We start from the raw sequence: 20,720 nt of genomic DNA on the forward strand, positions 1-20,720 counted from the left end.
ATGCATTCCAGACTCAGCCACGACTTCCTTAGCATCAGAACCCATTGAAAACTGCTCAGACTCTAGAATCAGCCAAGCAATGAGTGGTGATTAGTAATTTGGCATAATTTCAAATTGGAACTGACTCTCCTCCCTTCCCCACCCCAAAATTGTGTTTCCCATCTTGCACCATTCACACTTGGAAAACATGTTTCTGTTTAAAATTTTTTCTTTATACATTAGAACTACATCCTTTTCATATATTGAAGTTTTCCATTTTTCCTCTTGAAAAAATGGAGGAGGTTATATAACTTGCTATATTTAACTTATAGTGTTTAAAGAATCTTGACTCTCCAAGTTAAGAATAAAATATGTATAATGATAAGGTACAATGAAATTTATTTTCCCAATGGCACTATTATCACTGCTGTTTTATTGTTTTACTAAGTCATCAGACAGTCTGTGGTGTTTAATTCTGTTCCGAGTTGTGTTTTCAATTGGCTTTCTGCTTTTCTTGCCCCTCCTTGTTTAAACTCTTTGAATGGTGATCTTTCTTTAACCCCAAGGTGCTCTTATGTAGAAAGAAACATCCTGATATCATCACAAAAGATGATTCAACCTACCACTTGCCTGGGAAATGCTATTTTTAAAAGCTTTTCATTTTTTCAGCCTACCCTCTTTGATTTAGCCTCCTTTTCACCTTCAAAGTTTGTGTCTTTTTCCTCATCTGCTTCTGTGTCAGCACAGAGCTGTCCCCAGAATCTGTATCATCATTCTTTTTCCCAGTCCATGTGTCTGGGTCTGACCTCTGCTTCCCTCATGTCTTGGTCTTTGTTAAAGCATTTCACGATCAAATTAAATTTCATGACAGCAGCCCTCTGGTATTTAAAGAAAAAAGTACCTGGTTAGGAGGTATGTAGTTTTGAGCAACATTTCAACTTGACAGAAATCCATATATGATTTATGTAGCACATATTTCCCTGTGATGAAAATAAAATCTCTTTATAATCATTAAATAATTTACCCCTACAAATGACCCTCAGAGATGGATAATGGAATCACTGTGTTAAGAGGGCTCATCAAAGGTTCACCTGCCTTCTGTCTTTTGATGGGACTCCTGTCCTTGGAGAGAGTGTCCATTTTGAAACAATTCTAGGGGAGGACGTTTCCAGAATGCTTCTTGTCAACATGCTTCAGTGTGTTGTGTTAAGTTGGTCTTCAGCAAAGGAGGGCATGTTCCATGTGCCATTGTGTACTAGATCTAAGTTTAGGAAATGAGGAATAAAAAGGCACACGAGTGGGACTGTGTACCATGGAATTTGTTTTGTTTCTGTAGTAACTGTGACCATGAAACAGACCTTTCCCATAATTAACTTTCTTATTATCACACAGTTCCAAAGAAAGCAAATGGGTGAAGATTTGTGTGCAAGGCTGTTATCTTAGGTAAAATAAAAAGAAAATGAAAATACCTTGGTGGACTGACAGTGGTTCAATACCAGAAAAAGAACTGTCGCTTTCCATTGTTATCACCATCATTATTTCTGTATATCTTTCTCTCTCCCCTCACCCCACACCCATGCTTCTCTGAAGTCATTATCTTTCACTGTGTCCCTTGTTATTTCTTCTAGCCAGGTTCCAATTTGATATTCTTGAAATTCACCAGGAATATTTTTTTATGCTTGTTTCTGTCTGGAATGTTCTTCACTAACATCTGTAGTGGGCTTTTTCACCCCACCCAGGTTTTTCATTCAGTTGTCACTTTCTGAGTGAGGTCTTTCTTAAAAACCCCTAACCAAAATCACATTCATCCTTGCCACACATACGCATACCCTCATCCCACTCCTGGTTTAATTATTCTTTTGTAATACTTATCACAATCTAACATACCATGTAGTATACTCATTTATTGTGTTAACTGTCTTTTTCTTCCCTTTAGAATGTAAACTCCACCACAATAGAGATTTCTGTCTGCTAGGCATCTCTCTCTTAATATTCATAATCCATCCAGAAAAACATGTGAAAATGTTAACTGGAAGCCTATTTACCTATTTCCCATTACTTCAAGTGATCACTATATGTCAACACAAGACCCATAACCAATTTCCCGATGTGTAACCAGAATATTTATATAAAAGTAAAAAACAAAAACTTATAAGAATGTAAAACACATGAAAAAAAATCATTTTCTGTGCTCCAATCAGATAATCTAATTTTTAACAATCAGTTGCTTTATATGTGGGAACACCTCACTTTTTTGGACACACATCCCCTGGGTTGACATTGATTGTCAAAATGTCAACATGTGACTTGGATGTTTTACAGTTGCTTTTGTAGATACGATATGAAAGTCCTCATGCACATTTTGTGAAAAACTTATATTTGAGTTTTAGAAAAAAATTTTCCTACATATTTTATTACAAGATATCTTCCATGAAGTTTGTATGTAAAAAGTTCTACCTGGAAAATACAAACCAAGGAAACATATGAGAAGGAGGCCGAGATTTTGTTCATTGCTCACTCCATGGTTCTTAGAGCCATGCACAGTTATATGCACAATAAATATTTAACGAATGAAGCAAGAATATTTAGTTTACTTGGCTCTGATGTCTAAAACAAATGACCACAATGCAGATCTCAACTGTGGATCTGCACAAAGTCTATTTTGCAAATCTTTGGGAGACAGAATTGTGCCGGGAAGAAAGTGGACTCTGAAGACCTAGGCTCTGCTAACCACAGCTTTGTTGATGATGACCCATGGTGCATGACAGCCTTCTGAAATCCAATTTCTCCCTTTGTATAGAAGTATAGAGTAGGACTTCAGCATGCTTAAGGGCCATTGCAATTTAAGCATGTTACCATCTGTAAAATAGAAACCAAAATATTACTTCCTTGATAGGGTTTTGAGTGGACTAAATGAAGATTATCTTTAAATCACATAGTGTAGTGCATGACATATGTTTAGTACCAACAAATGGTAGCTATTGTTATTCATTGTGTATAATCTGTGCATAATGTTCATTTAATTTCTAGTTTTGTTTTAGCTACTGTTGTGCTTGGAATGCAATCAAGTGGTATCTTTACAGTGTTTTAGGGAAGATTTTTTTTTTGCCAACACTTTACAAATAGATTGAATGTATAGGCATGCGTTTTGTTGTTATAAGATGGTTAAATTATTTTAAAGAAGATCAAAACCTCAGACCTTGAAAAAAACTCCTATTGGACCTTCAGTAGAATAATAAATGGTTTTGGTTTATTCACTTTTGTATATCTCTTGTCCTTCATTAGTATAAAAAATTAAGCATGAACCATACAGAATTTTCAAACAAGAAAATTCTTTTATCTTGGGGCACTTCTTATTTCAAACCTACTTCCTTTTATATTACATATCTTTTGCAGACTTTTATTTTTTCTCCTACCCCTCACTTTCCAAATTTAGATTTTAATTCTCTTGGGTTGGAAAAAGTATATTTCTAGGTAGGGTTGATGAAATGAGTGCTCTAACCTTTTCATACTTTATTGCAGTGAGAGGTGTGAGGTAGCAAAGAATAACTACATGAAGCAGAATCCCAAATCTTTTTAAAGGTATTATTTTGGAAGAATCCAAAAGGATATGAGGATGGAGGGGAGAGGCTTGAAATTACTATACACACAAATAAGCAAGTGTTACTTTGATACTCAGGAAGCAAAGTTTTAAAGTGAAAAAAGGAAAAAAACACACCATGAAAAGAAAACTTACAATTTTTCATTTATAGAAAAACACAGGGACAATTTTAAAGTTTCAGTTGCTAAACTTTGTCCTCCCACCCCACCCCAATGGCTTGACCACTGGCTTTGACCAACTCATCATCTGATTTCAGACTAAGGTGGTTTTCTTCAAACACTGGACTTGTTTTATGAAAGGACCAACAAATGAGCATGTGTAAAGGGAAAAGTATTCTTTATTTCCTGGAAAATATGACTGTGGTTGAGATAGTGTAGATTTATATTGTGCTATCAAAGATCATTCTAAGGGAGAAGAAGAAGAAGGGATAACTTAATAAATCATAAAAAACTTGAGAGTTTTGAAAGTACTGGTAACCTGGAATTGACTGTGTACCTATGTGTTTGCCAAATGTTGATACTGCCATTCTTGATACTGCATATCATTGTACAGCATTTTGAATGAACGTTAAAGAACCATGCAAAAGTGGTGTGGACATTACTCATACTGCACCTCCCATTAATAATGAGAGATAAATATGCACATTTGGGAGCACTTTAGGTGTCAAGGGTGTGGTGATTCATTTAGCTGAGGAATTGTCACAGTTCCCTATTTTACAAATGATGGGAGAGCTAGAGAGTCCCTTTGCATAGGAAGCTATCAGACGTTCTGTCATCTGAGGCAGAGGTTGGTGACCTATGGGCTGCAGGCCAAATCTGAACTGTAAGCTATTTTGACATGGTCTGTAAACTAGGATGGATTTTATCTTTTTAAGTGATTCAAGGGAAAAAAATAAACTCATAAAAGAATAATATTCCATGACCCATGAAAATTATATGAAATTCAAATTTCAACATCCAAAATAAATTTTTACTGAACCACAGTGACAGTCATTTCTTTATACTTTATCTGTGGCTGATTTGTAGTACAGTGGCAGAGATGAGTAGTTGCGCCAAAAGAAATGAATTGTATGGCCCTCAAACTCTAAAATGTTTACTATTTGATACTTCATGGACAAAGTTTGTTGATGCCTAGTTAAAGGAATACACAGTCTTTGAAGTAGTCTAGGAGGTTAGGGCTCTTCTTTGCTTTAATCTGCCTATTTAGAATTCCCCAGGTGCTGGAGATGGTTCTTGTCTTTGTCAGGAAGAATTTAAAGAGCTATAACTCAGCAAGAAATTAACCTTGCTGTTGATGTTACAAATCTTCTACCATGACTGTGGTAGAAGGGCTCCACCCTGCCTTGGTTTTTGTGACCAAGTGTCTATCTTTTGACTGCAGTTTGTGTACCTGAGATTCTGGTTTTACTACAGTGGACTGGAGACCTTATCAGGGGACCTGCTGTCATCCCTCTACCTGTCCCCACGCCTGACCCTGCTGTTTTTTCCTTGCTCATATTAATCTTTCTTAAAACCTTAATATATCCCCTCTATTCTTTCTGGTGATTGCTCCATGTCACCCGCTGTCAGACTGCCCTAAATCAGCCTGCCTGCCTTGGGTTTTAGCTGATTGGCCTGAGGTCAGTTTTCTTAGTCATTAACTTCCTGACTTTCTTCTATCCCCAGTAGAGGGACTTTCTCAGATGACAGTGCCTAGTTCTGTGACTATAGTTCTTTAGCATAAATATCCAAGCCTTGTTGATGATGATTTTTGTCTATTAAAGCTGATAAATTGCTGTGAGTCTTTTGGGAAAGATGGCCCTTATTGACCTTATTGTCAAGGCTATGTGAGTTGTGAGTGAGTCTGACTCCCTCGGCCAGTCCTTAGGGCAGCAGATGCAGAGGGGAAGACTTGAAGTCTGTGTTCAGTGAAAGCACTGAAATATTGAGACCTTTCCAGACTTGGCTGTGGGCCAAAATTTTTCTTGGATGAGAAGCTAGAGTGGTTTCGACCAGTCTCCCATTTGACAGGATCCATTCAAGCTGGTTTTAGAAAAGGCAGAGGAACCAGAGATCAAATTCCCAACATCTGCTGGATCATGGAAAAAGCAAGAGAGTTCCAGAAAAAACATCTATTTTTGCTTTATTGACTACGCCAAAGCCTTTGACTGTGTGGATCACAATAAACTGTGGAAAATTCTGGAAGAGATGGGAATACCATACCACCTGACTTGCCTCTTAAGAAACCTATATGCAGGTCAGGAAGCAACAATTAGAACTGGACATGGAACAACAGAGTGGTTCCAAATAGGAAAAGGAGTATGTCAAGGCTGTATATTGTCACCCTGCTTATTTAACTTATATGCAGGGTACATCATGAGAAACGCTGGGCTGGAAGAAGCACAAGCTGGAATCAAGATTGCCGGGAGAAATATCAATAACCTCAGATATGCAGATGACACTACCTTTATGGCAGAAAGTGAAGAGGAACTAAAAAGCCTCTTGGTGAAAGTGAAAGAGGAGAGTGAAAAAGTTGGCTTAAAGCTCAACATTCAGAAAACAAAAATCATGGCATCTGGTCCCATCACTTCATGGGAAATAGATGGGGAAACAGTGTCAGACTTTATTTTTTTGGGCTCCAAAATCACTGCAGATGGTGACTGCAGCCATGAAATTAAAAGACGCTTACTCCTTGGAAGGAAAGTTATGACCAACCTAGATAGTATATTCAAAAGCAGCGACATTACTTTGCCAACAAAGGTCTGTCTAGTCAAGGCTATGGTTTTTCCAACGGTCATGTATGGATGTGAGAGTCGGACTGTGAAGAAGGCTGAGTGCCGAAGAATTGATGCTTTTGAACTGTGGTGTTGGAGAAGACTCTTGAGAGTCTCTTGGACTGCATGGAGATCCAACCAGTCCATTCTAAAGGAAATCAGTCCTGGGTGTTCTTTGGAAGGAATGATGCTAAAGCTGAAACTCCAGTACGTTGGCCACCTCATACGAAGAGTTGACTCATTGGAAAAGACTCTGATGCTGGGAGGGATTGGGGGCAGGAGGAAAAGGGGACGACACAGGATGAGATGGCTGGATGGCATCGCTGACTTGATGGATGTGAGTTTGAGTGAAGTCCAGGAGTTGGTGATGGACAGGGAGGCCTGGCGTGCTGCGATTCATGGGGTTGCAAAGAGTCGGACACAACTGAGCAACTGAACTGACTGAACTGAACTGATGGAGTAAGAATTACCCATCAAAAAGAAACCAGCACAGGGACTTCCCTGGGGACACAGTGAATAAGAATCTGAGGATAAGAATCTGCCTGCCAATGCAGGGGTTCGATCCTGGTCTGGGAACATTCCATATGCCATGGAGTAACTAGGCCTGTGAGCCATAACTGCTGAGTCCACACACTAGAAACTTCCAGCTCCAACAATGAGCCTGCATGCCCAGAGTCCATGCTCTTGGAGAAGCCACAACACCGAGAAGCCCACACACCACAAGGAAGAGTAGCCCCTACTCTCAGCAACTAGAGAAAGCCAGTGCACTACAACAGAGACTCAGTGCAGCCAAAAAAAATTTAACAAAAGAAAATCACAGATTATACTTTAAACTTCTTTCACCAAGCCAGTTTGTGGTTTTAATTTAGTAATTAAAGATAAGAAATATGTCTTTGTGTGTGCATGCTAAGTTGCTTCAGTCATGTCCAACTCTGTGTGACCCTATGGACTGTAGACTGCCCAGGCTCCTTTGTCCCTGAGATTCTCCAGGAACAATTACTAGAGTGGGCTGCCATTTCCTCCTTCAGGTCATCTTTTCAACCCAGGGACTGAACCCATGCCTCTTACGTCTCCTGCATTGGCAGGTGGGTTCTTTACCACTAGTGCCACCTGGGAAGCCCCTCTGTGCTCTGTAAACCTAACTTTTGGGACATTTCTAGGATTTTACATGTGTAACCTCACCCTATATTTGAAGGAAGAGTTACACATACTCAAGTTTGTGTTGGGGCTCTGCCATTGTGTGTTTGAGAAATTTCCTTCTCTAATTCAGTTTCATATCCTTAAAGTATAACTCACTTCACTGTGAATATTAGTGGAATATCACATATAAAATGAGTAACACATAATAGGCACTAAATAAATGTTAATTCTTCCTAGTAAAACTATAATTTCCTTCATGGAACCAAGAGAAAAAAGGATATTTCTCCTCCTTAGACCAATAAGCTTCCCTGGTGGCTCAGATGGTAAAGAGTCTGCCTGCAATGCGGGAGACATGGGTTTGATTCCTGGGTCAGGAAGATCCCCTGGAGAAGGAAATGGCAACCCAGTCCAGTATTCTTGCCTGGAAAATCCCATGGATGGAGGAGTCTGGCAGGCTACAGTCAATGGGATTGCAAAGAATCAGACATGACTGAGCAACTTCACTTTCTTTTAGATTAATAAAGCAAGCAATCTTCCCTTACTGGCTTTGTATAGTTGAAGTAGTGAGAAATTTACGCCATAGCCCTGAGAAGAGCTGGGAAATTTGGGATGAATGGTGAGGGTAGAAAGAAGGGAATTAGGGGCTGCTGATTCAGCTCAAGTTTTAAGTACTTGAATTTATCTATGAACCTCTTACATAAGAATGCCTCAGTTATTTAAAATAAGATTAAAAATGAAAGGAGTGATATCTGGAGATATCTACAAGGAAAATGAATTCTGCCGTTATAATGACCTTAAAGCTCTGGCTAATGATCAAATTCAGTTGGTTAACAGATGGGTTGAACACACTCAGGTTGTGAAGAAACCAAGGGGAGTAGGTCACAAAAATACAACTATCAAAATTAGGTAAGGAGCCAGAAAAAGCTGCTATTCCTTAGAGTTTAAATGGAATTAGAGGTTTTAAATGGCACTATCATCCCCATCTGAATGGCTTTGTCTTTGAGTTGCTGTTGAAGCAACTTGGCATACATGCACAAAGCACATATTTCTCATCTTTAATCACTTAATTAAAACCACAAACTGACTTGGTGAAAGCAGTTTAAGGTATAATCTGTGATTTTCTTTTTTTTTTTAAATTTTTTGGCTGCGCTGAGTCTCTGTTGTAGTGCACTGGCTTTCTCTAGTTGCTGAGAGTAGGGCTACTCTTCCTTGTGGTGTGCGGGCTTCTCAGTGTTGTGGCTTCTCCCCGAGCATGGACTCGAGGCGTGCAGGCTCAGTAGTTGGAGCTGGCAGTTTCTAGAATGTGGGCTCAGCAGTTAGGGCTCACAGGCCTAGTTGCTCCATGGCATGTGGAATCTTCCTGGACCAGGATTGAACCCCTGCATTGGCAGGCAGATTCTTATTCTCAGAGACTCTGAAGGACTCATATGCTCATGTGACACTGAAGAAGATTTGCACTGCACACAGAGCTTCAAAGTACCTTCATGGTTATGAATCTCTGACCTGTAACACTGGGTATTGTGGACAAATTTCTCATTCAGTATCCTTGAATGACTTTAACCTTGTTTCACCTGGAATAAGTGTCTTTCCTTAGTAAGGGTCTTTCAAACCCAGAGTTTTTAGATAAAATTTTAAAAAGTAAATCAAGTCTCTTCTATTCCTACTTTTACACTGAATTTGGGAGTAAATTTCACTCTCATTGGAACAATTGAGGGGGTAAAACCTTAATTTTTCAATTTGAGATTTTCAATTGCTTTTAAACAACTGACACTGATTTGGAAGTTTTAAGACATTTAAAAGAACTCAACTCTTTGTGTGTTATGTACAAAATATCTTTTGTGTTTAAATATTTACCATAAAAAGTGAAAATGCATATTAACAAATGATGTTTAAATATTTAAGGACACATTTAAATAAACTAATGAATAGAACTCATTTTCAAAATGGAATTTAAACTGTTGATTCATCCTCTCAGCAAATTATTTAATGAATATGTACTATGAATCAAGTAATCTCTTTAAGATTTGGATATACGGAAGGGAACAGCAAACCATTTTTTAGAATAAGACACTAATATATTGATGAATATATAGTAGGTCTGCTACTGCTAAGTCACTTCAGTCGTGTCCAACTCTGTGTGACCCCATAGACGGCAGCCCACCAGGCTCCCTTGTCCCTGGGATTCTCCAGGCAAAAACACTGGAGTGGGTTGCCATTTCCTTTTCCAATGCATGAAAGAGAAAAGTGAAAGTGAAGTCGCTCAGTTGTGTCCGACTCTTAGCGACCCCATGGACTGCAGCCTACCAGGCTCCTCCGTCCATGGGGTTTTCCAGGCAAGAGTACTGGAGTGCGGTGCCATTGCCTTCTCCAATATAGTAGGTCAGGCAGATCTAAATGCTTTGAAGACAGCAAAAGTACATGTAAGAATGGAGAGCAGAAGAGGTGTCTGGGGAAGGCTATGAGTTTTGTTATACAGGGTGTGGCAGGGAAGGCTTCATTGATAAAAGGATGTTTCATCAGACTTGTACTCTGCATTGAAGATACAGAGAAACTGAGGTGAAGTGGAAGTTGTGGGTGTTTAGGTGAAGTGAAACTAACCAGGGTCACCAGTTGAGAATTCAGAGTAAAGACATTGCAATCTGTATTTCTCTTTCAGTAAAGTTATGTGTGTGAAAATCTCAAATATTCTATGTATGAGCATATCTAGTGAAAGAATGAAATAAATACACTTTCTTTCCAATAGAGGATAAACCCATTATCTGGATAAACCCATGTCTGCAAAATAAAGTACACTGACAGAATTACCATTGAAAACAGAAAATGGGGAACTTCCCTTTAGCAGCAGTACTACTACAGGTTATGAAAGTGCTTTTTTGACTCTTAGAGTAAAAAAAATAAAGCTACCTTGGAATCAATCAACTTAATTTGAATTCAGTTTATAAATACATGTAAGGTGTCTGGCCATCAAACTCTGTTAAAGGAGCTCGGATTTAAGGTTGTTTTGCATGCTGTGACCAACAATACCTCTGCTCAGTTATGCCGCATTTGTGCCTTTGCGATGCTAGAATTCAGCTGCTGCTGCTGCTGCTAAGTCGCTTCAGTCGTGTCCAACTCTGGGCGACTCCATAGACGGCAGCCCACCAGGCTCCTCCGTCCCTGGGATTCTCCAGGCAAGAACACTGGAGTGGGTTGCCATTTCCTTCTCCAATGTAGGAAAGTGAAAAGTGAAAAGTGAAAGTGAAGTCACTCAGTCGTGTCTGACTCTTAGCGACCCCATGGACCGCAGCCTACCAGGCTCCTCTGTCTATGGGATTTTCCAGGCAAGAGTACTGGAGTGGGGTGCCATTGCCTTCTCCGAGAATTCAGCAGTAAGGTATTATTTAATGTTGAAGAAAAGTGTTTTGATGTTGTAGCTTTAAAAGGACTATGTGTTAGGATATTATCCATGAAAAGAGTTTTCCCATAGGAGAACGAGCTCTGTAAAGCAAAGAATGACCACAGGGAATAAACAGAAATTCTATGGAGCATTTTTTTTTTTTTTTTTCTACTGAGCATTTGAAGAGCTTTAACAAAATAACTTTTTATGTTGTAGAATATACTTCCTTCCTAAAATGTTCCAGGAAAGTCATAACCATTTATTCCTCTAGTCATCAAGGTGAGAGAATATACTTGGCTAAGGAAGCAGCTGTCCTTGGTGGCTGATTCTGTTCCCCACTGTGTTGCTGTTTGTTCTCCGCAGTAGGTGAGAGGTTCATGTAAAGCAGTCTTCTCGAGAAGGAAAACAGAGCCTTTAGTCTGCTTTCCTTTTCTCGTTCTCTGAATTTTGTTTTTAATAGATTATTTTATCTGATACTTAGATTGTTTGATAACCTTTGACATTCTGGGTATATTTTTAGCTTCAGAAAATACATTTATTCAGTCATCTTCAAAAGGTGGCTGTACTGCGGTAAGCTTTCCAAGTTTCCTTTCAGCCCTAAGTAAATATGTTTGACTTGGGACAGCCACCAAACAAGTTTGCTTTTGTGTATCTACTTCCCAGATGGCACAAAGAGGGTAGAGTGGCAAGTAGAATTGTTCAAAGTGCAGTCTACTGTTTGTTGTCATGCCTTGTAGATCAGTCATATTTGGGGAATTGACTAACACTGATTATAGTTGATTGTTGAAGTTACTGGGAGAGATAGATGAGAAGAAAGCACTGATTAAGAGACTTTCCTGTTTATCTCATTGAGGTGACTGCCAAGAAAAGTTGGCTGTTTTTAATTACAGCTATCTCTCTATTCTAGAGCCACTGAACACTGCAGATAAGCTGTATACAATTCAACTAATCATTGAGAAGTTTGTGAATAATTGAATGTTTGCTATCCTGCAGGTAAAATGGTAATTAACATGCTTAGTCCCATCAACATACTTGACATTATGAACACATAATCATAATCCAGGGCCAGCTATCTTTGCAATGGCAAAAATGGGGCATTTTTAAAGCCAACATTTATTACTTGCCTAAAAATTACTCACTTTGTGAATAAAGCTATGGTGTTTTATATTATCTTCAGTTTTCCCTACTTTTGCTGAATATACATTCTTCAAACTGATGCTTACATAGTATGAATTTTATTATATATTTCACTCAAAGTTATAATTAAAGATCTATTATCTAAAAATTAAAGTAATAGCATTCATCCTGCAAAATTAGTGTAATTGTACATGATTTAATATTTAGTTTCAAACCTTACAAAACTCAGGTTAATTCAACCACATTTAAAATATAATTTTTCTTACTATTTTATATGACTTATCTATGTATTATATCTATATTAAGTGTAAATTGATTATTCTTCTTCAAATATTATAATCAGAGGAAAATACTTGTGATAATATATCTTCCAAAATGCATACTTTTGCTATGAAAAACAGTTGATAAATATCTCAAATTATTTCAGAGAATATTTATATAAAATATGCACATACTATATTTCATTTCTGCTGTGAAACACTACTAAATTGTACTGTGGAGAGCTAATGCTCTGAAATATCTAAGTACAAACTGATATGTAACATGGCATGCTATGAAACATTGCTTCAAAGAAAGCTAAAACTTCAGAGGCTTTTTCAAAATAAAAATCATAAAATCTTTATTTGAAAAAATGCTCAGAATTTTCAGACTACAAAGGATACTGTTTGGGGGCATTAACTATATTTTTGAAATCTGAGTTTTAAAAGCTGGCAGTATTTAGAAAGTATATTTATTCTTTATGGTACCTTTTGTAAGGAATAAAAAACTCTGCAATTTTTATTGAATGTCTTTCATAGTTTAAGTCCAGGTGTTGGCCAGAAAATAAATCATATTATTACTCTACTATTTCATAAGGACCTAATTAGAACTTTAATTCTAAATCATAGTTCATTTGTATATCCACTGAAAATTCTTTATTAAGAGCGAATCGTCCCTTTATGGGAATATTTGTGAAAAGACTTTTTTAATTTCTAAGATAAAGGAGGTTACTATCACTATTTTTCTTGAAAGAGAATACTGGTCATTTTTGGTACTTTTAAAATATACTTAAATAATACTTATTTTAATAAATCCCTTATCAGGCTTGTTGTTATTCAATCATTCAGTCATGTCTGACTGTTTGGGACCCCATGGACTGCAGCATGCCAGGCCTCCCTGTCCCTCACCATCTCCTGGAGTTTGCCCAAGTTCATGTCCTTTGTGTCGGTGATGCCATCCAGCCATCTCATCTTCTGATGGCCTGTTCTCCTTCTGCCCTCAATCTTTCCCCGCATCAGGACTTAACATTTCTTTGAAACCTATAAATCTTCTGTTAGGTGGAACATTCTCTGTGGAAAAAGGAATGTTAAGGGCCATTATTGGCCTTAACTTTGTTGAGGTTGTTCCCTGCGGACCTCTGGATACCATCTCTAGAGCATGAACACAGGAATAATTTAAGTATTTTATGATTTTTTCCTAAAGGTGTTGATTGGAATGATTTTTAAACTAAGATTATATCACTATTTGCTTATAGGATAAATATCTTTGAGATCATTAATATTCTTTTGTTTTTGGTTTGACTTCTTTAAATTTCCTCTGCGAGTTCCATTTGGGTCACCTTACATAATTCATACATTTTCTGTGGTATTAGTGTTCTCTTAGCTTAGATCTTTGATCATAAAGTGTGTGTTGTGTATGTATCTCTTCACAGCAACTAGCATATACTAAGTTCTTTATAAATATGGTTCAATGAATGTATATTTATTATTCTCTCTCTCTCTCTCTCTATATATATATATATATATGTATATAGCTCATGGTTTTTGTGAAGTATGTTCAATGTCCATCAAATTATATTAAACAATCTTCAAGATTGATAGCATTTCTGGTTCTGATACTTTGATATCTGGAAAAGAAATACTATACAAGTGACATAAGGCAAAGTGGATAATTCTTCAAGCATAGTCAATAGTACTCCAGTGAAATGAAATAGATCTATTAACCTGTTAATAAAATGAAATCCAATGGGATTCTTAAATGACTGAAAAGACAAGAAGGAAAGTTATAGTCTGATAGTGACAGCTGGCAAGCTTGCCTTAAATGCTTTTAGGGACAAAATTGATAACATCCACAACTGGCTACAGTTCAGGGTACCCAATTCCAGTGTGCTGTCAACCGTATATATTTACTATTGATTAACACTCTAGCTACATTCTTTTTGGACATTTTGATGTAGAGAAGTTATTTAATTTTAGGGGCAGCACCCATATAGCTTTTTTCCAGACATGAGATTAAAATATATGAAAACAATAATGTATCCTGCCTAAGGACAGTCTTTGGATTCAACCTTTTGTTATCTTAAAATGTTAATTATGGGAGTAGACCTGGTCTTTACAAGGATGTATCTTGCCTGAGGACAGTGTTACCTTAAGATGTAAATTATGGGAGTGGGTCTGATGAGGTCTTTGCAACCTCCAGACATTCTTTGGATTATATAACCTCATTGTTAACACTAGCAAGCGGGTACTCTTTCTTCCCCCTTCTGATGCCTATGTCAGAAGCTTTCTCTATCTCCTTTATACTTTAATAAAACTTTATTACACACACACACACACACACAAATAAAATATATGAAAACAGAATCAATTAATATGTTGCCATTTGTAAAGTTAATATTTTCATTAATCAAAGCTTATAAATCTAAGGAAACTGCTTTGGAGTCAAAGAATATACCAATTTTATTAAAAAAGGAGGAAACCATTTGAAAATAATGTGTATGTTATTGGGCTAAATAGTGGATGAATATATACAAATAGTATGTTGCTTTCCAAGGAATATGCATACATGTGGATCACATGTACAGAATCAGGTGAATTCAGCATAAATGTTGATGTCCATTCCAGAGATCCACCTGATGCTATATATTAGAACTTTCTTTCAAGCCTTAATGACGCCTCAAATTTCACAATATACAAAAAAAACCAAGCTTAAACAAATAAGACTGTTCTTATTTGTGTACATAGAAATTTGCCTCATTTATTAAAGGGGTCACATGTTTTTTCACTTGAGAAATATTTGTTGGATGCTGCTGCTGCTGTTTATGGAGAAGGCAATGGCAACCCACTCCAGTACTCTTGCCTGGAAAATCCCATGGATGGAGAGCCTGGTAGGCTGCAGACCATGGGGTTGCTAGGAGTCGGACACGACTGAGCGACTTCACTTTCACTTTTCACTTTCATGCATTGGAGAAGGAAATGGCAACCCGCTCCAGTGTTCTATCCTGGAGAATCCCAGGGACGGGGGAGCCTGGTGGGCTGCTGTCTCTGGGGTCGCACAGAGTTGGACACGACTGAAGCAACTTAGCAGCAGCTGCTGTTTCATCGCTAAGTTGTCTGATTCTTTGTAAACTCCTCGACTGTAGCCTGCCAGGCTCCTCTGTCCGTGGGATTTTCCAGGCAAGAATACTGGAGTGGTTTCCATTTCCTTCTCCAAGGAATCTTCCTGACCCAGGAATTGAATCTTGGTCTCTTGCATTGCAGGCAGATTCTTTACCACTGAACCACCTAGAAATTCCCCTATTTTAGTGGAATATAGAACTAAAACAATCCTATTTTTATGAGCTTACATTCTATAGAGGATTAAAAAGCAAATCGTAAATAGGAAAATATAGAGTCAAATGGTAACAGGTACTTTGGGGGAGAAAATAAAGCAGGAAAAGGGGAATAGGAGCAATAAGTAGTAGGGTGGCCAGGAAAAACCTCACTGGGAAGGTATCTGAATAACAATCTAGTGAAAATGAGGTTGTACGTCATGGGGGTCAAGGAGAGAGCATTTTAGAGGAGGAAATGATAGCCTTTTGAGAATTTGAGGGCCATCAAAGGCCCCAGTGTGGAATGGCAAACTGAGCCAAGGGAATTTAGTAGGACATTGTGCCAGAGAAGTGGTGGGGTTTAAGGGAAATTGTTAAGAGCACTGTGGGCTGCTGTCAAGATAGTTGGATTTTGCTGAGTGTGAGATTGGGAAACTGCTGGAAGGTTTTGAGCAGAGGAGTGATTTTCTATTTTGGAACTGAAAGAATCATTCTGGGCACTGTGCTCCTCAGGCTGTAGGAGCCAGAGATGGAAGCAGGGCTATAGTGAATTGGATAATGGAGTAGTGTTCAAACTGGATATACAACCTCCAAGGCTGCCTGAAAATTTTATAGGGACATAGTCTTTAAAGGAGTGAATTTCCAAATCAGCTCACTGCCTGAAACTTAGCTCCCTGGTAATGAATCTGAGGTCAAGGCATTGTGCTTGCTCATCCTTCCCATCTCCCATCTGACATCTCCTTTTGCTTTCAAAATAAAGGCTTTTTTTCTCATTCATTCCAGATTGTACCATGGTGCATTTCCCCAGGGTGTAAAAATTTCTAGAGTGAAAAATGAAGGGACAGTCTCAAATACTTGGACTTGACATCTTCACCTCTTCCACGCCCCTTCTATTGCCAGAAAAACCACAACTCCTGTGGGAGATCACTTTGAGAGCAAAAACAAAATGAGATTGAGAAAAATACCTGATTTTAGCTTGTCACAGATTTCTGTCTTCTGCTTTATCCATTTGTCTATTTATCTCTATATCATAGAAATTTAGATTATCATAGAAGCCCAAATTATCTGAATTTAGATTCAGAAGATTGTTTCCACATGGATCTTTATTAAAACAATTATTTAAATTGAAAAATCAAATCAGACTTTTCTGATAGAAAAAAAATTAATTGTGGGCAAACTGGTTTGATAATGAGAATTGATTTTCTAACTCCATATTTTCCCTGAATTAACAAAGGCTGTAACTCTATGGCTTTGACAAAAATATATTTAAAGCCTGTGATACGAAATATTTTATCTAAAAATTAATTCTCCAAAATCATTAGGAATACAATTTTGATTTTGTCTTTACCCTTTTTAATTGTATCTGGTAGAATAAAGAGCCTTTAACTGAAAGAGTAATAGATGCACAGAGTAGTTTTTTGGTAATTCTTTTTTTTTTTTTGCAGTATACTGTAAAATGATAATTCTTTTTTTTTGCAGTATACTCACCATAAATTAGAAACAAAATGACTCCAATGATTAGACAAAACAAACAAACAAACAAAAAACAGGTTGGATTTTGAGTTTCTTGTGTTCATCAAAATTAAATATTTAAATTATTAGTTGATTATTAAAACTTTATTGCTAGATGGATTTTTATAATGAAACTTGGATAAAATTCAGATAGTTTAGTAACATTAAAAAAACCCCTAAATTTCTATCCCTACCCATTTGTATGATTAGAGTGTCTCAGTATGAAAATAAAAAAATATCAAGTGAATTGCTGTTAAACATTATTATACAATAAATTTTCATCTATGGCTATACCAACTAATTTGGGGAAAAAAGCCCCATCTATCTCTTTAAGATGTACAATTCCAGTAAAATTTTACATTTACTTAATTATGAGCTATTTTAAAGTTTATTGCCTCCATAAACGGTATTCCACTGATAATTGGAAAGATAACATAATTAAAAATCTCTTTTAAAGGAATTGAGGATGTTTAAGGCCCAAGAAATGAAAAGAAATTCAAGTTATATTTTTATTTCAGAAAATTGTTAGGTGATCAATAGAACATTCTAAACCAGCACTACAAGCAAAAATGTAATTCTAACAGAATTACAAATGTGAACCATGTATTTTTAAATGTAACTTAAAATTTTAAAATAGGTGTGTTAATTTAAATTTCTTTTTTTTAGTCCAATATATAAAAACATTATTTTAACATTATGTAATCAATAGAAAAATTATTGAATTTATACTCAGTTTTCATATTGATTTTTTTGAAAATCAGTGGTGTGCATTTTACCTTACAGCACTTCTCACTCTAGACTAGATATCTCAAGTGCTCAGTAGCCATATATTGCTAGTGGCTAATGATTATTGGGTAACATGTTGTTATGTTGTTGTTTAGCTGCTCAGTCATGTCTGACTCTTTTGTGATCACAACATGCTGTACAGCACACCTCTAAGTTTTAAATTTCTTTGAAGCTCAGCAGCCAAAAAATTTTGCAGTCGAAGAAAATTGCCTACAATGCAGGAGACATGGGTTTGATCCCAGGGTTAGGAAGATCCCCTAGAATAGGAAATGACAACCCAATCTAGTAATCTTGCCTGTGAAATCCCACAGATAGAAGAGCTTGGCAGGTCCAAGTCCATGGGGTCACAAAAGAGTTGGATACAACTTAGTGACTAAACAACAATATAAGGTAAGATAAGATAAGTCATTTCAGTCGTGTCTGACTCTGTGTGACCCCATAGATGGCAGCCCACCAGGCTCCCCCGTCCCTGGGATTCTCCAGGCAAGAACACTGGGGTGGGTTGCCATTTCCTTCTCCAATGCATGAAAGTGAAAGTTGAAAGTGAAGTCGCTCAGTCGTGTCCGACTCTTAGCGACCCCTTGGACTGCAGCCTACCAGGCTCCTCCGTCCATGGGATTTTCCAGGCAAGAGTACTGGAGTGGGGTACCATTGCCTTCTCCAAAACAACAATATAAACCCATATAAAATATATTTATATAATATATGTAATATAGTATTATATGTAATATAAACTTCTGGGTGGTTACAGAATGGAAACACAAGTTTAATTAGTAAAGAAAAGAGTTTACTATTTCTACCTGTTTAAAAAAGTGCTTATTCATATTTTTAATTGGCAGATGGGGTTAAATTGATATGACTTTATGATTCCATGTTCAGTTCAGTTCAGTTCAGTTGCTCAGTTGTGTCCGACTCTTTGCGACCCCATGAATTGCAGCACTCCAGGCCTCCCTGTCCATCACCAACTCCCAGAGTTCACTCAAACTCACGTCCATTGAGTCAGTGATGCCATCCAGCCATCTCATCCTCTGTCATCCCCTTCTCCTCCTGCCCCCAATCTCTCCCAGCATCAGAGTCTTTTCCAATGAGTCAACTCTTTGCATGAGGTGGCCAAAGTACTGGAGTTTCAGCTTTAGCATCATTCCTTCCAAAGAACACCCAGGGCTGATCTCCTTTAGAATGGACTGGTTGGATCTCCATGAGGTATATGTAAAATAAAAAAGTTCATCCTTTACAGCAATTTAAATGCATAATGAAATTTTCAGTTGTTGACTTAGAAATGTTTAGAGGAGTATGTAAGCAAATGTGTTTGAAGACTATTTTATTGTTTTTGTTCAATGCCCAAGTTGTGTCCAGCTATTTGCAACCTCAAAGACTGCAGCACCCCAGGCTTCTCTGTCCTCCAATATCACTGGGAATTTACTCAAGTTCATGTCCATTGAGTCAGTGATGCCATCCAACCATGTCATCCTCTGTTGTCCACTTCTTCTTTTGAAGACCACTAGGCTATTTCAATAATACTGCTAAGAGATGAAGGTAACTTGAGCCAGATTTTACAACACAGTAGAATTCTCAGTTCAGTTCAGTTGCTGAGTCATGTTGGACTCTTTGAAACCCTGTGGATTGTAGCATGCGAGGCCTCCTGTCCATCACCAACACCTGGGGTTTATTCAAACTCATGTCCATTGAGTTGGTGATGCCAACCAACCATCTCATCCTCTGTCGTCCCCTTCTCCTCCTGCCTCCAATCTTTCCCAGCATCAGGGTCTTTTCAAATGAGTTAATCTTCGCATCAGGTGGCAAATGATTGGAGTTTCAACTTTAGCATCAGTCCTTCCAATGAATATTCAGGACCAATTTCCTTTAGGATTGACTGGTTTGAACTCCTTACTGTCCAAGGGACTCTAAAGAGTCTTCTCCAACAACACAGTTCAAAAGGACCAATTCTTCGGCACTCAGCTTTTTTTAAGGTCCAACTCTCACATCCATACATGACTACTGGAAAGACTATAGCTTTGACTAGATGGACCTTTACTGGCAAAGTAATGTCTCTGCTTTTTAATATGGTGTCTAGGTTGGTCATAGGTTTCCTTCCAAGCAGCAAGGATCTTTTAATTTCATGGCTGCAGTCACCATCTGCATGATTTTGAAGCACCCCCGCCTCCCAAAATAAAGTCTGGCATTGTTTCCACTGTTTCCCATCTATTTGCCATGAAGTGATGGGACCAGATGCCATGATCTTAGTTTTGTGAATGTTGAGTTTTAAGCCAACTTTTTCATTCTTCTCTTTCACTTTCATCAAGAGGCTCTTTAGTTTTCTTCTTTGCTTTCTGCCATAAAGGTGGTATCATCTGCATATCTGAGGTTATTGATATTTTCCCCGGCAATCTTGATTCCAGCTTGTGCTTCATCTAGTCCAGCGTTCCTCATGATATATTCTTCATATAAGTTAAATAAGCAGGGTGACAATATACAGACTTGACATACTCCTTTCCTGATTTGGAACCAGTCTGTTGTTCCATGTCCAGTTCTAACTGTTGCTTCTTGCCCTGCATCATATTTCTTAGGAGGCAGATAAGATGGTATTCTCATCTCTTGAAGAATTTTCCAGTTTGTTGTGATCCATACAGTCAAAGGCTTTGGCATAGTCAATAAAGCAGAAGTAGATGTTTTTCTGAAACTCTCTTGCTTTTTTGATGATCCAACAGATGTTGGCAATTTGATCTCTGGTTTCTCTGTGTTTTATAAATCCAGCTTGAATATCTGGAAGTTCACGGTTCACATACTGTTGAAGCCTGGCTTGGAGAGTTCTGAGCATTACTTTACTAGCGCGTGAGATCAGTGCAATTGTGTGGTAGTTTGAGCATTC

At 37.7% G+C, this 20,720-nt stretch overlaps 1 protein-coding gene across 36 annotated transcripts in view; it reads left to right on the plus strand.

Annotated features, from left to right (window-relative positions):
- LOC129619891 (uncharacterized) overlaps positions 1-20,720 on the plus strand; it is a 684,565-nt gene that overhangs the window by 42,949 nt on the left and 620,896 nt on the right. The gene's annotated exons all lie outside the window — the stretch shown is intronic.

This window comes from Bubalus kerabau, chromosome 9 (assembly GCF_029407905.1).
Source record: "Bubalus kerabau isolate K-KA32 ecotype Philippines breed swamp buffalo chromosome 9, PCC_UOA_SB_1v2, whole genome shotgun sequence".
Taxonomy (NCBI): Eukaryota; Metazoa; Chordata; class Mammalia; order Artiodactyla; family Bovidae; genus Bubalus; species Bubalus kerabau.